Source organism: Chiloscyllium punctatum, chromosome 45, assembly GCF_047496795.1.
Source record: "Chiloscyllium punctatum isolate Juve2018m chromosome 45, sChiPun1.3, whole genome shotgun sequence".
Classification (NCBI taxonomy): Eukaryota; Metazoa; Chordata; class Chondrichthyes; order Orectolobiformes; family Hemiscylliidae; genus Chiloscyllium; species Chiloscyllium punctatum.
Genome location: NC_092783.1, coordinates 30,771,499 through 30,788,409, shown reverse-complemented (window position 1 = coordinate 30,788,409; position 16,911 = coordinate 30,771,499). Strand labels below are relative to the sequence as shown.

Below are 16,911 nucleotides of genomic sequence, written 5' to 3'. Positions count from 1 at the left end.
TGCAAGTGCACTCTTTTGACACAGCAAGCAGGCACCACTGGGATTCGAACCCAGGATCTCCTGTTTACTAGACAGGCGCGTTAACCATCTAAGCCATGGCGCCACAGCGCGCGCGCTTGTGCGCTGAGTGCACAGGTACAGTTCATTCACCACTTGAAGACAAGGGCTCGTCAACGTGCTTTCCGTCTCGATCTTACTCAGTGAGAATTGCAAAGAAGAGAGAGTTCACGACTCAACATTCTCCACGCAAACGGCACGGAAAAACACAACCTGCTCTTGAATTCGATGTTTTCACCTCTTTAAACTGACAGGATAAAGAGGATGTGTCATCCTCTCTGGGCCCATTAAGGGCGTTATTCCGCTCCAGAGGGAACCTCACACCAAGGGGAAAAGTGTCACTGAAATGAACTGACCAGGAGTGGTGTGTGAGTCAGTGTAAACAGTGAGCAGTAAAGGGTGACCCATTAGCACCAACTCTGAGCTTTGTACCACCAGCTCTACACTCACTTCCTGCCTCATGCCTCGCGGTCGGCATTGTCTTTCACTTTTATTACACTCCCTCGCTGCCGTTCTCAACCTATTTCCGACCGATAGCAGGTGTCCGTTTAGGACCTGCCCCTTTTTGAAACGGATTCCTGGGAGATCGGCGTCACTCGATGGGTTAGGCTTTTGCCCGAAACGTCGATTTCGCTGCTCCTTGGATGCCTGCCTGAACTGTTGTGCTCTTCCAGCGCCACTCATCCAGGGTAGGATTTACTGCCCATCCCTGATTACCCGACAGATCAGGGGGATGAGTTACTTTCCTGAACCCTTGAACTCCTCAGCACGGAGCTCCAGCCATGAGGCTGCTAGGGAAGGGGTTCCAGGACTTTGATCCAGCGCTAGCGAAGCTACAACGAGATCTTTACAACTCAGAAAGCTGGGATGATAGGAGGGGGATTCGCGGAGCTAGTTTACCGGTGTATCTGCTGCCTTTGCCCTTCTAGATGAATGCAAACAATCACTGGGCTGACTCTGGCAGGATCAGCGGGTGTATTCTGTGCGTAACTAGGAATTCGTTTTCAATCGGATAATTCACAATTAGAGAAATAAATCTTCATTACCAGACTGGGAGCTGTATCCAGGTCTGGACGATGCAAAGTCGGATTCCTAAACAGGGATCCCGCCCTGTGACGCTGACAGGAAACCTTGCCAACTGACTTGTACACACGCTGGTGACTGTCCTTCACTCCATATCCACCTTCAGCAGCAATGTTTTCTCTTTTCCTCCTTCAGCAGAAAAAGAAAAGACAACTGCACTCCAACTCTAGGAGAAGGAGGATTTATTTTCCGTTGGCGTAAAATGAATGAACGGTGACGGCAGAGAATGAGGGTGATGATCAGCTCGTGGAGTGTGTGCGCGCACGCGTTTGCCACAGCATTCCCTGGTAAGTCAGCAGTGTCTCCACCTCACGTCGTTATTCCCACCAAACTGGGAATGAAGGTGGGAGAATAAAAGCGAATGAGAAGCAGGAGCGCGTGTGGAACAGCGGCACGAAATTGCAGGTAGAACGAAGAGTGACACGACTGCTGGAACGAGATGCAGGATCGCCAAATCATAACAGGCTGCAACAGAACGTTGAGCTGTCTGACCAGCAACACAACTGTGGTAAGAAGATGCAAGTGCGCACTGTTGGCACAGCAAGCAGGCACCACTGGGATTCGAACCCAGGATCTCCTGTTTACTAGACAGACGCTTTAACCATCTAAGCCATGGCGCCACAGCGCGCGCGGCTGGGCGCTGAGTGCACAGGTACAGTTTATTCACCACTTGAAGACAAGGGCTCGTCAACGTGCTTTCCGTCTCGATCTTACTCAGTGAGAATTGCAAAGAAGAGAGAGTTCACGACTCAACATTCTCCACGCAAACGGCACGGAAAAACACAACCTGCTCTTGAATTCGATGTTTTCACCTCTTTAAACTGACAGGATAAAGAGGATGTGTCATCCTCTCTGGGCCCATTAAGGGCGTTATTACGCTCCAGAGGGAACCTCACACCAAGGGGAAAAGTGTCACTGAAATGAACTGACCAGGAGTGGTGTGTGAGTCAGTGTAAACAGTGAGCAGTAAAGGGTGACCCATTAGCACCAACTCTGAGCTTTGTACCACCAGCTCTACACTCACTTCCTGCCTCATGCCTCGCGGTCGGCATTGTCTTTCACTTTTATTACACTCCCTCGCTGCCGTTCTCAACCTATTTCCGACCGATAGCAGGTGTCCGTTTAGGACCTGCCCCTTTTTGAAACGGATTCCTGGGAGATCGGCGTCACTCGATGGGGTAGGCTTTTGCCCGAAACGTCGATTTCGCTGCTCCTTGGATGCCTGCCTGAACTGTTGTGCTCTTCCAGCGCCACTCATCCAGGGTAGGATTTACTGCCCATCCCTGATTACCCGACAGATCAGGGGGATGAGTTACTTTCCTGAACCCTTGAACTCCTCAGCACGGAGCTCCAGCCATGAGGCTGCTAGGGAAGGGGTTCCAGGACTTTGATCCAGCGCTAGCGAAGCTACAACGAGATCTTTACAACTCAGAAAGCTGAGATGATAGGAGGGGGATTCGCGGAGCTAGTTTACCGGTGTATCTGCTGCCTTTGCCCTTCTAGATGAATGCAAACAATCACTGGGCTGACTCTGGCAGGATCAGCGGGTGTATTCTGTGCGTAACTAGGAATTCGTTTTCAATCGGATAATTCACAATTAGAGAAATAAATCTTCATTACCAGACTGGGAGCTGTATCCAGGTCTGGACGATGCAAAGTCAGATTCCTAAACAGGGATCCCGCCCTGTGACGCTGACAGGAAACCTTGCCAACTGACTTGTACACACGCTGGTGACTGTCCTTCACTCCATATCCACCTTCAGCAGCAATGTTTTCTCTTTTCCTCCTTCAGCAGAAAAAGAAAAGACAACTGCACTCCAACTCTAGGAGAAGGAGGATCTATTTTCCGTTGGCGTAAAATGAATGAACGGTGACGGCAGAGAATGAGGGTGATGATCAGCTCGTGGAGTGTGTGCGCGCGCGCGTTTGCCACAGCATTCCCTGGTAAGTCAGCAGTGTCTCCACCTCACGTCGTTATTCCCACCAAACTGGGAATGAAGGTGGGAGAATAAAAGCGAATGAGAAGCAGGAGCGCGTGTGGAACAGCGGCACGAAATTGCAGGTAGAACGAAGAGTGACACTACTGCTGGAACGAGATGCAGGATCGCCAAATCATAACAGGCTGCAACAGAACGTTGAGCTGTCTGACCAGCAACACAACTGTGGTAAGAAGATGCAAGTGCGCACTGTTGGCACAGCAAGCAGGCACCACTGGGATTCGAACCCAGGATCTCCTGTTTACTAGACAGACGCTTTAACCATCTAAGCCATGGCGCCACAGCGCGCGCGGCTGGGCGCTGAGTGCACAGGTACAGTTTATTCACCACTTGAAGACAAGGGCTCGTCAACGTGCTTTCCGTCTCGATCTTACTCAGTGAGAATTGCAAAGAAGAGAGAGTTCACGACTCAACATTCTCCACGCAAACGGCACGGAAAAACACAACCTGCTCTTGAATTCGATGTTTTCACCTCTTTAAACTGACAGGATAAAGAGGATGTGTCATCCTCTCTGGGCCCATTAAGGGCGTTATTACGCTCCAGAGGGAACCTCACACCAAGGGGAAAAGTGTCACTGAAATGAACTGACCAGGAGTGGTGTGTGAGTCAGTGTAAACAGTGAGCAGTAAAGGGTGACCCATTAGCACCAACTCTGAGCTTTGTACCACCAGCTCTACACTCACTTCCTGCCTCATGCCTCGCGGTCGGCATTGTCTTTCACTTTTATTACACTCCCTCGCTGCCGTTCTCAACCTATTTCCGACCGATAGCAGGTGTCCGTTTAGGACCTGCCCCTTTTTGAAACGGATTCCTGGGAGATCGGCGTCACTCGATGGGGTAGGCTTTTGCCCGAAACGTCGATTTCGCTGCTCCTTGGATGCCTGCCTGAACTGTTGTGCTCTTCCAGCGCCACTCATCCAGGGTAGGATTTACTGCCCATCCCTGATTACCCGACACATCAGGGGGATGAGTTACTTTCCTGAACCCTTGAACTCCTCAGCACGGAGCTCCAGCCATGAGGCTGCTAGGGAAGGGGTTCCAGGACTTTGATCCAGCGCTAGCGAAGCTACAACGAGATCTTTACAACTCAGAAAGCTGAGATGATAGGAGGGGGATTCGCGGAGCTAGTTTACCGGTGTATCTGCTGCCTTTGCCCTTCTAGATGAATGCAAACAATCACTGGGCTGACTCTGGCAGGATCAGCGGGTGTATTCTGTGCGTAACTAGGAATTCGTTTTCAATCGGATAATTCACAATTAGAGAAATAAATCTTCATTACCAGACTGGGAGCTGTATCCAGGTCTGGACGATGCAAAGTCGGATTCCTAAACAGGGATCCCGCCCTGTGACGCTGACAGGAAACCTTGCCAACTGACTTGTACACACGCTGGTGACTGTCCTTCACTCCATATCCACCTTCAGCAGCAATGTTTTCTCTTTTCCTCCTTCAGCAGAAAAAGAAAAGACAACTGCACTCCAACTCTAGGAGAAGGAGGATCTATTTTCCGTTGGCGTAAAATGAATGAACGGTGACGGCAGAGAATGAGGGTGATGATCAGCTCGTGGAGTGTGTGCCTGCGCGCGTTTGCCACAGCATTCCCTGGTAAGTCAGCAGTGTCTCCACCTCACGTCGTTATTCCCACCAAACTGGGAATGAAGGTGGGAGAAAACAAGCGAATGAGAAGCAGGAGCGCGTGTGGAACAGCGGCACGAAATTGCAGGTAGAACGAAGAGTGACACGACTGCTGGAACGAGATGCAGGATCGCCAAATCATAACAGGCTGCAACAGAACGTTGAGCTGTCTGACCAGCAACACAACTGTGGTAAGAAGATGCAAGTGCGCACTGTTGGCACAGCAAGCAGGCACCACTGGGATTCGAACCCAGGATCTCCTGTTTACTAGACAGACGCTTTAACCATCTAAGCCATGGCGCCACAGCGCGCGCGGCTGGGCGCTGAGTGCACAGGTACAGTTTATTCACCACTTGAAGACAAGGGCTCGTCAACGTGCTTTCCGTCTCGATCTTGCTCAGTGAGAATTGCAAAGAAGAGAGAGTTCACGACTCAACATTCTCCACGCAAACGGCACGGAAAAACACAACCTGCTCTTGAATTCGATGTTTTCACCTCTTTAAACTGACAGGATAAAGAGGATGTGTCATCCTCTCTGGGCCCATTAAGGGCGTTATTACGCTCCAGAGGGAACCTCACACCAAGGGGAAAAGTGTCACTGAAATGAACTGACCAGGAGTGGTGTGTGAGTCAGTGTAAACAGTGAGCAGTAAAGGGTGACCCATTAGCACCAACTCTGAGCTTTGTACCACCAGCTCTACACTCACTTCCTGCCTCATGCCTCGCGGTCGGCATTGTCTTTCACTTTTATTACACTCCCTCGCTGCCGTTCTCAACCTATTTCCGACCGATAGCAGGTGTCCGTTTAGGACCTGCCCCTTTTTGAAACGGATTCCTGGGAGATCGGCGTCACTCGATGGGGTAGGCTTTTGCCCGAAACGTCGATTTCGCTGCTCCTTGGATGCCTGCCTGAACTGTTGTGCTCTTCCAGCGCCACTCATCCAGGGTAGGATTTACTGCCCATCCCTGATTACCCGACAGATCAGGGGGATGAGTTACTTTCCTGAACCCTTGAACTCCTCAGCACGGAGCTCCAGCCATGAGGCTGCTAGGGAAGGGGTTCCAGGACTTTGATCCAGCGCTAGCGAAGCTACAACGAGATCTTTACAACTCAGAAAGCTGGGATGATAGGAGGGGGATTCGCGGAGCTAGTTTACCGGTGTATCTGCTGCCTTTGCCCTTCTAGATGAATGCAAACAATCACTGGGCTGACTCTGGCAGGATCAGCGGGTGTATTCTGTGCGTAACTAGGAATTCGTTTTCAATCGGATAATTCACAATTAGAGAAATAAATCTTCATTACCAGACTGGGAGCTGTATCCAGGTCTGGACGATGCAAAGTCGGATTCCTAAACAGGGATCCCGCCCTGTGACGCTGACAGGAAACCTTGCCAACTGACTTGTACACACGCTGGTGACTGTCCTTCACTCCATATCCACCTTCAGCAGCAATGTTTTCTCTTTTCCTCCTTCAGCAGAAAAAGAAAAGACAACTGCACTCCAACTCTAGGAGAAGGAGGATCTATTTTCCGTTGGCGTAAAATGAATGAACGGTGACGGCAGAGAATGAGGGTGATGATCAGCTCGTGGAGTGTGTGCGCGCGCGCGTTTGCCACAGCATTCCCTGGTAAGTCAGCAGTGTCTCCACCTCACGTCGTTATTCCCACCAAACTGGGAATGAAGGTGGGAGAATAAAAGCGAATGAGAAGCAGGAGCGCGTGTGGAACAGCGGCACGAAATTCCAGGTAGAACGAAGAGTGACACTACTGCTGGAACGAGATGCAGGATCGCCAAATCATAACAGGCTGCAACAGAACGTTGAGCTGTCTGACCAGCAACACAACTGTGGTAAGAAGATGCAAGTGCGCACTTTTGACACAGCAAGCAGGCACCACTGGGATTCGAACCCAGGATCTCCTGTTTACTAGACAGGCGCGTTAACCATCTAAGCCATGGCGCCACAGCGCGCGCGGTTGGGCGCTGAGTGCACAGGTACAGTTCATTCACCACTTGAAGACAAGGGCTCGTCAACGTGCTTTCCGTCTCGATCTTGCTCAGTGAGAATTGCAAAGAAGAGAGAGTTCACGACTCAACATTCTCCACGCAAACGGCACGGAAAAACACAACCTGCTCTTGAATTCGATGTTTTCACCTCTTTAAACTGACAGGATAAAGAGGATGTGTCATCCTCTCTGGGCCCATTAAGGGCGTTATTACGCTCCAGAGGGAACCTCACACCAAGGGGAAAAGTGTCACTGAAATGAACTGACCAGGAGTGGTGTGTGAGTCAGTGTAAACAGTGAGCAGTAAAGGGTGACCCATTAGCACCAACTCTGAGCTTTGTACCACCAGCTCTACACTCACTTCCTGCCTCATGCCTCGCGGTCGGCATTGTCTTTCACTTTTATTACACTCCCTCGCTGCCGTTCTCAACCTATTTCCGACCGATAGCAGGTGTCCGTTTAGGACCTGCCCCTTTTTGAAACGGATTCCTGGGAGATCGGCGTCACTCGATGGGGTAGGCTTTTGCCCGAAACGTCGATTTCGCTGCTCCTTGGATGCCTGCCTGAACTGTTGTGCTCTTCCAGCGCCACTCATCCAGGGTAGGATTTACTGCCCATCCCTGATTACCCGACAGATCAGGGGGATGAGTTACTTTCCTGAACCCTTGAACTCCTCAGCACGGAGCTCCAGCCATGAGGCTGCTAGGGAAGAGGTTCCAGGACTTTGATCCAGCGCTAGCGAAGCTACAACGAGATCTTTACAACTCAGAAAGCTGAGATGATAGGAGGGGGATTCGCGGAGCTAGTTTACCGGTGTATCTGCTGCCTTTGCCCTTCTAGATGAATGCAAACAATCACTGGGCTGACTCTGGCAGGATCAGCGGGTGTATTCTGTGCGTAACTAGGAATTCGTTTTCAATCGGATAATTCACAATTAGAGAAATAAATCTTCATTACCAGACTGGGAGCTGTATCCAGGTCTGGACGATGCAAAGTCGGATTCCTAAACAGGGATCCCGCCCTGTGACGCTGACAGGAAACCTTGCCAACTGACTTGTACACACGCTGGTGACTGTCCTTCACTCCATATCCACCTTCAGCAGCAATGTTTTCTCTTTTCCTCCTTCAGCAGAAAAAGAAAAGACAACTGCACTCCAACTCTAGGAGAAGGAGGATCTATTTTCCGTTGGCGTAAAATGAATGAACGGTGACGGCAGAGAATGAGGGTGATGATCAGCTCGTGGAGTGTGTGCGCGCGCGCGTTTGCCACAGCATTCCCTGGTAAGTCAGCAGTGTCTCCACCTCACGTCGTTATTCCCACCAAACTGGGAATGAAGGTGGGAGAATAAAAGCGAATGAGAAGCAGGAGCGCGTGTGGAACAGCGGCACGAAATTGCAGGTAGAACGAAGAGTGACACGACTGCTGGAACGAGATGCAGGATCGCCAAATCATAACAGGCTGCAACAGAACGTTGAGCTGTCTGACCAGCAACACAACTGTGGTAAGAAGATGCAAGTGCGCACTGTTGGCACAGCAAGCAGGCACCACTGGGATTCGAACCCAGGATCTCCTGTTTACTAGACAGACGCTTTAACCATCTAAGCCATGGCGCCACAGCGCGCGCGGTTGGGCGCTGAGTGCACAGGTACAGTTCATTCACCACTTGAAGACAAGGGCTCGTCAACGTGCTTTCCGTCTCGATCTTACTCAGTGAGAATTGCAAAGAAGAGAGAGTTCACGACTCAACATTCTCCACGCAAACGGCACGGAAAAACACAACCTGCTCTTGAATTCGATGTTTTCACCTCTTTAAACTGACAGGATAAAGAGGATGTGTCATCCTCTCTGGGCCCATTAAGGGCGTTATTACGCTCCAGAGGGAACCTCACACCAAGGGGAAAAGTGTCACTGAAATGAACTGACCAGGAGTGGTGTGTGAGTCAGTGTAAACAGTGAGCAGTAAAGGGTGACCCATTAGCACCAACTCTGAGCTTTGTACCACCAGCTCTACACTCACTTCCTGCCTCATGCCTCGCGGTCGGCATTGTCTTTCACTTTTATTACACTCCCTCGCTGCCGTTCTCAACCTATTTCCGACCGATAGCAGGTGTCCGTTTAGGACCTGCCCCTTTTTGAAACGGATTCCTGGGAGATCGGCGTCACTCGATGGGGTAGGCTTTTGCCCGAAACGTCGATTTCGCTGCTCCTTGGATGCCTGCCTGAACTGTTGTGCTCTTCCAGCGCCACTCATCCAGGGTAGGATTTACTGCCCATCCCTGATTACCCGACAGATCAGGGGGATGAGTTACTTTCCTGAACCCTTGAACTCCTCAGCACGGAGCTCCAGCCATGAGGCTGCTAGGGAAGGGGTTCCAGGACTTTGATCCAGCGCTAGCGAAGCTACAACGAGATCTTTACAACTCAGAAAGCTGGGATGATAGGAGGGGGATTCGCGGAGCTAGTTTACCGGTGTATCTGCTGCCTTTGCCCTTCTAGATGAATGCAAACAATCACTGGGCTGACTCTGGCAGGATCAGCGGGTGTATTCTGTGCGTAACTAGGAATTCGTTTTCAATCGGATAATTCACAATTAGAGAAATAAATCTTCATTACCAGACTGGGAGCTGTATCCAGGTCTGGACGATGCAAAGTCGGATTCCTAAACAGGGATCCCGCCCTGTGACGCTGACAGGAAACCTTGCCAACTGACTTGTACACACGCTGGTGACTGTCCTTCACTCCATATCCACCTTCAGCAGCAATGTTTTCTCTTTTCCTCCTTCAGCAGAAAAAGAAAAGACAACTGCACTCCAACTCTAGGAGAAGGAGGATCTATTTTCCGTTGGCGTAAAATGAATGAACGGTGACGGCAGAGAATGAGGGTGATGATCAGCTCGTGGAGTGTGTGCGCGCGCGCGTTTGCCACAGCATTCCCTGGTAAGTCAGCAGTGTCTCCACCTCACGTCGTTATTCCCACCAAACTGGGAATGAAGGTGGGAGAATAAAAGCGAATGAGAAGCAGGAGCGCGTGTGGAACAGCGGCACGAAATTCCAGGTAGAACGAAGAGTGACACTACTGCTGGAACGAGATGCAGGATCGCCAAATCATAACAGGCTGCAACAGAACGTTGAGCTGTCTGACCAGCAACACAACTGTGGTAAGAAGATGCAAGTGCGCACTTTTGACACAGCAAGCAGGCACCACTGGGATTCGAACCCAGGATCTCCTGTTTACTAGACAGGCACGTTAACCATCTAAGCCATGGCGCCACAGCGCGCGCGGTTGGGCGCTGAGTGCACAGGTACAGTTCATTCACCACTTGAAGACAAGGGCTCGTCAACGTGCTTTCCGTCTCGATCTTGCTCAGTGAGAATTGCAAAGAAGAGAGAGTTCACGACTCAACATTCTCCACGCAAACGGCACGGAAAAACACAACCTGCTCTTGAATTCGATGTTTTCACCTCTTTAAACTGACAGGATAAAGAGGATGTGTCATCCTCTCTGGGCCCATTAAGGGCGTTATTACGCTCCAGAGGGAACCTCACACCAAGGGGAAAAGTGTCACTGAAATGAACTGACCAGGAGTGGTGTGTGAGTCAGTGTAAACAGTGAGCAGTAAAGGGTGACCCATTAGCACCAACTCTGAGCTTTGTACCACCAGCTCTACACTCACTTCCTGCCTCATGCCTCGCGGTCGGCATTGTCTTTCACTTTTATTACACTCCCTCGCTGCCGTTCTCAACCTATTTCCGACCGATAGCAGGTGTCCGTTTAGGACCTGCCCCTTTTTGAAACGGATTCCTGGGAGATCGGCGTCACTCGATGGGGTAGGCTTTTGCCCGAAACGTCGATTTCGCTGCTCCTTGGATGCCTGCCTGAACTGTTGTGCTCTTCCAGCGCCACTCATCCAGGGTAGGATTTACTGCCCATCCCTGATTACCCGACAGATCAGGGGGATGAGTTACTTTCCTGAACCCTTGAACTCCTCAGCACGGAGCTCCAGCCATGAGGCTGCTAGGGAAGAGGTTCCAGGACTTTGATCCAGCGCTAGCGAAGCTACAACGAGATCTTTACAACTCAGAAAGCTGAGATGATAGGAGGGGGATTCGCGGAGCTAGTTTACCGGTGTATCTGCTGCCTTTGCCCTTCTAGATGAATGCAAACAATCACTGGGCTGACTCTGGCAGGATCAGCGGGTGTATTCTGTGCGTAACTAGGAATTCGTTTTCAATCGGATAATTCACAATTAGAGAAATAAATCTTCATTACCAGACTGGGAGCTGTATCCAGGTCTGGACGATGCAAAGTCGGATTCCTAAACAGGGATCCCGCCCTGTGACGCTGACAGGAAACCTTGCCAACTGACTTGTACACACGCTGGTGACTGTCCTTCACTCCATATCCACCTTCAGCAGCAATGTTTTCTCTTTTCCTCCTTCAGCAGAAAAAGAAAAGACAACTGCACTCCAACTCTAGGAGAAGGAGGATCTATTTTCCGTTGGCGTAAAATGAATGAACGGTGACGGCAGAGAATGAGGGTGATGATCAGCTCGTGGAGTGTGTGCGCGCGCGCGTTTGCCACAGCATTCCCTGGTAAGTCAGCAGTGTCTCCACCTCACGTCGTTATTCCCACCAAACTGGGAATGAAGGTGGGAGAATAAAAGCGAATGAGAAGCAGGAGCGCGTGTGGAACAGCGGCACGAAATTGCAGGTAGAACGAAGAGTGACACGACTGCTGGAACGAGATGCAGGATCGCCAAATCATAACAGGCTGCAACAGAACGTTGAGCTGTCTGACCAGCAACACAACTGTGGTAAGAAGATGCAAGTGCGCACTGTTGGCACAGCAAGCAGGCACCACTGGGATTCGAACCCAGGATCTCCTGTTTACTAGACAGACGCTTTAACCATCTAAGCCATGGCGCCACAGCGCGCGCGGTTGGGCGCTGAGTGCACAGGTACAGTTCATTCACCACTTGAAGACAAGGGCTCGTCAACGTGCTTTCCGTCTCGATCTTACTCAGTGAGAATTGCAAAGAAGAGAGAGTTCACGACTCAACATTCTCCACGCAAACGGCACGGAAAAACACAACCTGCTCTTGAATTCGATGTTTTCACCTCTTTAAACTGACAGGATAAAGAGGATGTGTCATCCTCTCTGGGCCCATTAAGGGCGTTATTACGCTCCAGAGGGAACCTCACACCAAGGGGAAAAGTGTCACTGAAATGAACTGACCAGGAGTGGTGTGTGAGTCAGTGTAAACAGTGAGCAGTAAAGGGTGACCCATTAGCACCAACTCTGAGCTTTGTACCACCAGCTCTACACTCACTTCCTGCCTCATGCCTCGCGGTCGGCATTGTCTTTCACTTTTATTACACTCCCTCGCTGCCGTTCTCAACCTATTTCCGACCGATAGCAGGTGTCCGTTTAGGACCTGCCCCTTTTTGAAACGGATTCCTGGGAGATCGGCGTCACTCGATGGGGTAGGCTTTTGCCCGAAACGTCGATTTCGCTGCTCCTTGGATGCCTGCCTGAACTGTTGTGCTCTTCCAGCGCCACTCATCCAGGGTAGGATTTACTGCCCATCCCTGATTACCCGACAGATCAGGGGGATGAGTTACTTTCCTGAACCCTTGAACTCCTCAGCACGGAGCTCCAGCCATGAGGCTGCTAGGGAAGGGGTTCCAGGACTTTGATCCAGCGCTAGCGAAGCTACAACGAGATCTTTACAACTCAGAAAGCTGGGATGATAGGAGGGGGATTCGCGGAGCTAGTTTACCGGTGTATCTGCTGCCTTTGCCCTTCTAGATGAATGCAAACAATCACTGGGCTGACTCTGGCAGGATCAGCGGGTGTATTCTGTGCGTAACTAGGAATTCGTTTTCAATCGGATAATTCACAATTAGAGAAATAAATCTTCATTACCAGACTGGGAGCTGTATCCAGGTCTGGACGATGCAAAGTCGGATTCCGAAACAGGGATCCCGCCCTGTGACGCTGACAGGAAACCTTGCCAACTGATTTGTACACACGCTGGTGACTGTCCTTCACTCCATATCCACCTTCAGCAGCAATGTTTTCTCTTTTCCTCCTTCAGCAGAAAAAGAAAAGACAACTGCACTCCAACTCTAGGAGAAGGAGGATCTATTTTCCGTTGGCGTAAAATGAATGAACGGTGACGGCAGAGAATGAGGGTGATGATCAGCTCGTGGAGTGTGTGCGCGCGCGCGTTTGCCACAGCATTCCCTGGTAAGTCAGCAGTGTCTCCACCTCACGTCGTTATTCCCACCAAACTGGGAATGAAGGTGGGAGAATAAAAGCGAATGAGAAGCAGGAGCGAGTGTGGAACAGCGGCACGAAATTGCAGGTAGAACGAAGAGTGACACGACTGCTGGAACGAGATGCAGGATCGCCAAATCATAACAGGCTGCAACAGAACGTTGAGCTGTCTGACCAGCAACACAACTGTGGTAAGAAGATGCAAGTGCGCACTGTTGGCACAGCAAGCAGGCACCACTGGGATTCGAACCCAGGATCTCCTGTTTACTAGACAGGCGCGTTAACCATCTAAGCCATGGCGCCACAGCGCGCGCGGTTGGGCGCTGAGTGCACAGGTACAGTTCATTCACCACTTGAAGACAAGGGCTCGTCAACGTGCTTTCCGTCTCGATCTTGCTCAGTGAGAATTGCAAAGAAGAGAGAGTTCACGACTCAACATTCTCCACGCAAACGGCACGGAAAAACACAACCTGCTCTTGAATTCGATGTTTTCACCTCTTTAAACTGACAGGATAAAGAGGATGTGTCATCCTCTCTGGGCCCATTAAGGGCGTTATTACGCTCCAGAGGGAACCTCACACCAAGGGGAAAAGTGTCACTGAAATGAACTGACCAGGAGTGGTGTGTGAGTCAGTGTAAACAGTGAGCAGTAAAGGGTGACCCATTAGCACCAACTCTGAGCTTTGTACCACCAGCTCTACACTCACTTCCTGCCTCATGCCTCGCGGTCGGCATTGTCTTTCACTTTTATTACACTCCCTCGCTGCCGTTCTCAACCTATTTCCGACCGATAGCAGGTGTCCGTTTAGGACCTGCCCCTTTTTGAAACGGATTCCTGGGAGATCGGCGTCACTCGATGGGGTAGGCTTTTGCCCGAAACGTCGATTTCGCTGCTCCTTGGATGCCTGCCTGAACTGTTGTGCTCTTCCAGCGCCACTCATCCAGGGTAGGATTTACTGCCCATCCCTGATTACCCGACAGATCAGGGGGATGAGTTACTTTCCTGAACCCTTGAACTCCTCAGCACGGAGCTCCAGCCATGAGGCTGCTAGGGAAGAGGTTCCAGGACTTTGATCCAGCGCTAGCGAAGCTACAACGAGATCTTTACAACTCAGAAAGCTGAGATGATAGGAGGGGGATTCGCGGAGCTAGTTTACCGGTGTATCTGCTGCCTTTGCCCTTCTAGATGAATGCAAACAATCACTGGGCTGACTCTGGCAGGATCAGCGGGTGTATTCTGTGCGTAACTAGGAATTCGTTTTCAATCGGATAATTCACAATTAGAGAAATAAATCTTCATTACCAGACTGGGAGCTGTATCCAGGTCTGGACGATGCAAAGTCGGATTCCTAAACAGGGATCCCGCCCTGTGACGCTGACAGGAAACCTTGCCAACTGACTTGTACACACGCTGGTGACTGTCCTTCACTCCATATCCACCTTCAGCAGCAATGTTTTCTCTTTTCCTCCTTCAGCAGAAAAAGAAAAGACAACTGCACTCCAACTCTAGGAGAAGGAGGATCTATTTTCCGTTGGCGTAAAATGAATGAACGGTGACGGCAGAGAATGAGGGTGATGATCAGCTCGTGGAGTGTGTGCGCGCGCGCGTTTGCCACAGCATTCCCTGGTAAGTCAGCAGTGTCTCCACCTCACGTCGTTATTCCCACCAAACTGGGAATGAAGGTGGGAGAATAAAAGCGAATGAGAAGCAGGAGCGCGTGTGGAACAGCGGCACGAAATTGCAGGTAGAACGAAGAGTGACACGACTGCTGGAACGAGATGCAGGATCGCCAAATCATAACAGGCTGCAACAGAACGTTGAGCTGTCTGACCAGCAACACAACTGTGGTAAGAAGATGCAAGTGCGCACTGTTGGCACAGCAAGCAGGCACCACTGGGATTCGAACCCAGGATCTCCTGTTTACTAGACAGACGCTTTAACCATCTAAGCCATGGCGCCACAGCGCGCGCGGCTGGGCGCTGAGTGCACAGGTACAGTTTATTCACCACTTGAAGACAAGGGCTCGTCAACGTGCTTTCCGTCTCGATCTTACTCAGTGAGAATTGCAAAGAAGAGAGAGTTCACGACTCAACATTCTCCACGCAAACGGCACGGAAAAACACAACCTGCTCTTGAATTCGATGTTTTCACCTCTTTAAACTGACAGGATAAAGAGGATGTGTCATCCTCTCTGGGCCCATTAAGGGCGTTATTACGCTCCAGAGGGAACCTCACACCAAGGGGAAAAGTGTCACTGAAATGAACTGACCAGGAGTGGTGTGTGAGTCAGTGTAAACAGTGAGCAGTAAAGGGTGACCCATTAGCACCAACTCTGAGCTTTGTACCACCAGCTCTACACTCACTTCCTGCCTCATGCCTCGCGGTCGGCATTGTCTTTCACTTTTATTACACTCCCTCGCTGCCGTTCTCAACCTATTTCCGACCGATAGCAGGTGTCCGTTTAGGACCTGCCCCTTTTTGAAACGGATTCCTGGGAGATCGGCGTCACTCGATGGGGTAGGCTTTTGCCCGAAACGTCGATTTCGCTGCTCCTTGGATGCCTGCCTGAACTGTTGTGCTCTTCCAGCGCCACTCATCCAGGGTAGGATTTACTGCCCATCCCTGATTACCCGACAGATCAGGGGGATGAGTTACTTTCCTGAACCCTTGAACTCCTCAGCACGGAGCTCCAGCCATGAGGCTGCTAGGGAAGAGGTTCCAGGATTTTGATCCAGCGCTAGCGAAGCTACAACGAGATCTTTACAACTCAGAAAGCTGAGATGATAGGAGGGGGATTCGCGGAGCTAGTTTACCGGTGTATCTGCTGCCTTTGCCCTTCTAGATGAATGCAAACAATCACTGGGCTGACTCTGGCAGGATCAGCGGGTGTATTCTGTGCGTAACTAGGAATTCGTTTTCAATCGGATAATTCACAATTAGAGAAATAAATCTTCATTACCAGACTGGGAGCTGTATCCAGGTCTGGACGATGCAAAGTCGGATTCCTAAACAGGGATCCCGCCCTGTGACGCTGACAGGAAACCTTGCCAACTGACTTGTACACACGCTGGTGACTGTCCTTCACTCCATATCCACCTTCAGCAGCAATGTTTTCTCTTTTCCTCCTTCAGCAGAAAAAGAAAAGACAACTGCACTCCAACTCTAGGAGAAGGAGGATCTATTTTCCGTTGGCGTAAAATGAATGAACGGTGACGGCAGAGAATGAGGGTGATGATCAGCTCGTGGAGTGTGTGCGCGCGCGCGTTTGCCACAGCATTCCCTGGTAAGTCAGCAGTGTCTCCACCTCACGTCGTTATTCCCACCAAACTGGGAATGAAGGTGGGAGAATAAAAGCGAATGAGAAGCAGGAGCGCGTGTGGAACAGCGGCACGAAATTGCAGGTAGAACGAAGAGTGACACTACTGCTGGAACGAGATGCAGGATCGCCAAATCATAACAGGCTGCAACAGAACGTTGAGCTGTCTGACCAGCAACACAACTCTGGTAAGAAGATGCAAGTGCGCACTTTTGACACAGCAAGCAGGCACCACTGGGATTCGAACCCAGGATCTCCTGTTTACTAGATAGGCGCATTAACCATCTAAGCCATGGCGCCACAGCGCGCGCGGTTGGGCGCTGAGTGCACAGGTACAGTTCATTCACCACTTGAAGACAAGGGCTCGTCAACGTGCTTTCCGTCTCGATCTTGCTCAGTGAGAATTGCAAAGAAGAGAGAGTTCACGACTCAACATTCTCCACGCAAACGGCACGGAAAAACACAACCTGCTCTTGAATTCGATGTTTTCACCTCTTTAAACTGACAGGATAAAGAGGATGTGTCATCCTCTCTGGGC

General features: G+C 50.7%; 11 non-coding genes across 11 annotated transcripts; all 11 read right to left on the bottom strand.

Annotated features, from left to right (window-relative positions):
* Window positions 1–29: 29 nt before the first annotated feature.
* On the bottom strand, window positions 30–103 carry trnat-agu (transfer RNA threonine (anticodon AGU)). The gene has a single exon. It is a non-coding gene; the product is annotated as a tRNA-Thr (tRNA).
* Window positions 104–1,686: 1,583 nt separating this feature from the next.
* Window positions 1,687–1,760, bottom strand: trnat-agu (transfer RNA threonine (anticodon AGU)). The gene has a single exon. It is a non-coding gene; the product is annotated as a tRNA-Thr (tRNA).
* Window positions 1,761–3,343: 1,583 nt separating this feature from the next.
* trnat-agu (transfer RNA threonine (anticodon AGU)) lies at window positions 3,344–3,417 on the bottom strand. Its single transcript has one exon. It is a non-coding gene; the product is annotated as a tRNA-Thr (tRNA).
* A 1,583-nt stretch (window positions 3,418–5,000) lies between these two features.
* On the bottom strand, window positions 5,001–5,074 carry trnat-agu (transfer RNA threonine (anticodon AGU)). Its single transcript has one exon. It is a non-coding gene; the product is annotated as a tRNA-Thr (tRNA).
* A 1,583-nt stretch (window positions 5,075–6,657) lies between these two features.
* Window positions 6,658–6,731, bottom strand: trnat-agu (transfer RNA threonine (anticodon AGU)). The gene has a single exon. It is a non-coding gene; the product is annotated as a tRNA-Thr (tRNA).
* A 1,583-nt stretch (window positions 6,732–8,314) lies between these two features.
* Window positions 8,315–8,388, bottom strand: trnat-agu (transfer RNA threonine (anticodon AGU)). Its single transcript has one exon. It is a non-coding gene; the product is annotated as a tRNA-Thr (tRNA).
* Window positions 8,389–9,971: 1,583 nt separating this feature from the next.
* Window positions 9,972–10,045, bottom strand: trnat-agu (transfer RNA threonine (anticodon AGU)). Its single transcript has one exon. It is a non-coding gene; the product is annotated as a tRNA-Thr (tRNA).
* Window positions 10,046–11,628: 1,583 nt separating this feature from the next.
* trnat-agu (transfer RNA threonine (anticodon AGU)) lies at window positions 11,629–11,702 on the bottom strand. Its single transcript has one exon. It is a non-coding gene; the product is annotated as a tRNA-Thr (tRNA).
* A 1,583-nt stretch (window positions 11,703–13,285) lies between these two features.
* Window positions 13,286–13,359, bottom strand: trnat-agu (transfer RNA threonine (anticodon AGU)). The gene has a single exon. It is a non-coding gene; the product is annotated as a tRNA-Thr (tRNA).
* A 1,583-nt stretch (window positions 13,360–14,942) lies between these two features.
* On the bottom strand, window positions 14,943–15,016 carry trnat-agu (transfer RNA threonine (anticodon AGU)). The gene has a single exon. It is a non-coding gene; the product is annotated as a tRNA-Thr (tRNA).
* Window positions 15,017–16,599: 1,583 nt separating this feature from the next.
* trnat-agu (transfer RNA threonine (anticodon AGU)) lies at window positions 16,600–16,673 on the bottom strand. The gene has a single exon. It is a non-coding gene; the product is annotated as a tRNA-Thr (tRNA).
* Window positions 16,674–16,911: the final 238 nt, after the last annotated feature.